General features: G+C 34.9%; 1 long non-coding RNA gene across 1 annotated transcript; it reads right to left on the bottom strand.

The window, feature by feature from the left end:
• Positions 1–418: 418 nt before the first annotated feature.
• Positions 419–3,135, bottom strand: LOC121963322. The gene is made up of 3 exons (XR_006107226.1): positions 2,760–3,135; positions 2,452–2,523; positions 419–975 (listed from the first exon to the last, which is right to left on the bottom strand). It is a non-coding gene; the product is annotated as an uncharacterized LOC121963322 (long non-coding RNA).
• Positions 3,136–3,189: the final 54 nt, after the last annotated feature.

Raw genomic sequence — 3,189 nt, 5'->3', positions numbered from 1 at the left:
AAAATCTTAATTTTTTTAAATTTAAAAATTCAGCTCTTTTTCTCTTTAAAAAAATGTCTGGCAATTTTTATAGAAAAAAATCTTGTTTTTTTTTCTTTAAAAACTTGGCTCTTTACTTTAAAACTTTTTTGTCAAGTTATAAAGAAAAAAATCTTGATTTCTTTATTTTGTTTTTTTTTTTTCTTTAAACATTTTGGTGGTATTTTTTAAAAACATTTTTAAGAAAACATGTTGAAGATTTTTTTTTACCTTTAAACATTTTGTGAATATTTAAAGAAAAAAGCAGACTTTCTATATTCTGTTATTTTGTGCTACTAAAAAAAATAAGTTGAAGACATGAAAATGTTACTATTGGATAAAGATAATTTTCAATATATGAAAGATTTCTCAAAAGCTGAGACTAATAACACCCCAAATGTTCTGCTACTTTTTGTTTATTCCATGAAAGCTTACACATACAGCGTACTCTATTAAAAAGTCTTTAACCTGTTTAACTTCTCTCTTTAATAGCAGCGTGTATTTCAGGATTTAGTTAATGGTTAAATTAATGTGTAGTTGTTAGTAATTTGTTCAAATAGCACGATTAGTGTTACAAAACAACTGACAGACAATTAATATAAATAATCAATTGCTCTAAAAATTGTTATATTTCATGTAACCTCAGCTGATTTGTCTCTCCGTGAATCAAAGCTGTTTGAAAAACAGTGATTTTGTTACATATTAGTGAACTTTGAGATGAATAAACATATTTTAGTGTTTTTTCTACTGTGTATGTGCTCAGTGATTATGCCAACAATTAAGATTTTTTTAAAGATTTTAAAGAGTTTTTCTCTCTCTGACTCCCACCATCAGCGGCTGATCTGATAAACCACATCGCCGACCTGCAGGGTCCCCGTCTTCTTCACCTTGTGCAGCTGTCCAAACAACGGGGACGACTTGTAGATGTGCTTCTCGGACGGTTTGCATTGACGATAACTGTAAAAAAACCCCCCAAAAAAACCCCAAAAAAACAAACAACATATATATGTATATATCAGAAAGAATTCAACGTCATTTAGGTATAAAATCCGGAAGAAAAAAAGCAATGATGAATTTCATGTAAATATGTCTCCGTTCCTAAAATTCGACTTTGTTAAGAGAAATGATCCACTGGGGTCTACTTGACTGATAAAACTGATTCAGTAGACGGACTTCAAAAGTAAAACAGTTTGTTTTCAGAGAGGAAAAAACCTCTATAACACACTCTAATAATACCACTTTAGATACATTAAAAAAGCACACACCTCGTCTATTTTTGATGGAGGACATTTCCAGGATTTTATGATGTTTTTAAGACTTTGGGACATTTCTAAGATTTTAGGACATTTCTAAAATCTTTGGAAATTTCTGGGATTTTTTGCAGGATTTTAGGATGTTTCTAAGATTTATGATGGGTCTAGGATTTTAGGACATTTCTCTGACTTTAGGAGGTTTCTCAGATTTTAGAGGGTTGTTCAGTTTATAGGACATTTTGGGGTTTTAGGATGTTCCTAGGACTTTCGGACATTCCTAGAATATTGGGATGGAGCTGCAGCACATTGCACAAGCACTGTGTGTGAACTATATACTATGTAATTATGAGGATGACTGTATTTTAATAACTAAAACACAGCCACAAATCTTTGATCTATGTCATTAAAAACTGGACTTTTAACACTGAAAACTTTGTCTGTGGGCCACGGCACAATCAGGGGTCCCACAGCTTTGGACACACTGTATTCCACACTTTTTAAGATGTTTTAATGCCACTCAGAATAAAACGCAAGACCAAATTGTAAAAAACAAAACTGAAAGAAAAAACACATGAACGGACTTTTTGACTCAAAGCAGATGTTTGTGCCAAATTTGAAGAAATTCCCTCAAGGTATTCCTGAGAAACCGTGTTCACGAGAATGAGATGGATGCAAGATCAGAGTGACCTTTGACCACCAAAATCAAATTAGTTCATTGCTGAGTTCAAGTGGACATTTGTGCCATATTTAAAAAAATACCCTCAATGAATTCTTGAGATATCATGTACAGGGGAATGAGGCATGAGAGTTCACAGTGACCTTGACCTTTGACCACCAAAATCTAATCAATGCATAACTGACTGACTACATGGATGTTTGTGCCAAATTTGAAGAAAATACCTCAAATCCTTCTTGAGATATAGCCTTCATAAGAATAAGAAGGACGCAAAGTCACAGTGTCCTTTGACCATCGAGATCTAACCAGTTTATCCTGGAATCCAAGGGGATGTTTGTGCCAAATTTGATGACAGTCACAAAGTAGCTCTGGTTTTAGTTCTGAGGTAGAGAGGGTTTTTGTCTGTCCATTATTTGTATGTATGATCCAATAACTGTTCATTTTTAGGCTGAAGTCGAGCTGCTGATGTTTAACACTCGTTAAATAAAACAGTGTAAACTTTACCTCTTCAGTGTGTCCAGAGGCTCTTTTCTGCTGATTATACCAGTTTCAGGGTCGACGGTGGTGAAAACACATCTGGAAACAACAAAAGTCACAGGTGAGTTTGCATCCATCCTGTTAACCCTAAAACTCTGCAGTTAGAAAGACGAAATCAAGCATTTTAACATTAAATACACACTTAAATTAACTTGTGAATTTTACTGTTGTCCCGGGATTCAAACCCAAACCACATCAGCGACTGCTCTGGATTTACTGCTGTTGAAAAAACGAAGTGATTCTGACTAAAATCTGTGTGAAGCATCAGCTGTTACCGTCCACATGACATTACACGCTGCAGTCTCACGCTGCCAATCTGGACCTCTTCCCACGAATCCTGAAAAAAATCAAAGCAGTTGGTTTTTGGAGTCGGAGATAAAATTAGTCCACGCTGCTCACAGGGAAAAGGGCGAGCGATTAGTCAGAAGTAAAGCACCAAATTATCATTTTTCCACAAAACAAAACCTCACGGGCTGTGGAGTAGAGACACACGGGATCTGTTATTTTGGTTTTTTTGTGGTTCTGATCTAATGTTTACATAAGTGCCTTGAGATGTTTTTCATTGTTTATGCAGCTAATAATCCCAATCCTGAAGCCAAACAGAGGAATCAGCAGGAGAAAAAAACAGAGCTACAACTGCAGATTTAAACAATCACACATACTTTTATCAAAGAAGTTCAATGACTTTTCCAAGACTCTGAGGCA

Source organism: Plectropomus leopardus, unplaced genomic scaffold, assembly GCF_008729295.1.
Source record: "Plectropomus leopardus isolate mb unplaced genomic scaffold, YSFRI_Pleo_2.0 unplaced_scaffold10875, whole genome shotgun sequence".
In the NCBI taxonomy this organism is placed as follows: Eukaryota; Metazoa; Chordata; class Actinopteri; order Perciformes; family Serranidae; genus Plectropomus; species Plectropomus leopardus.
Note: the sequence above shows the minus strand (reverse complement) of the source record. Positions and strands in the feature narration are given on the sequence as shown.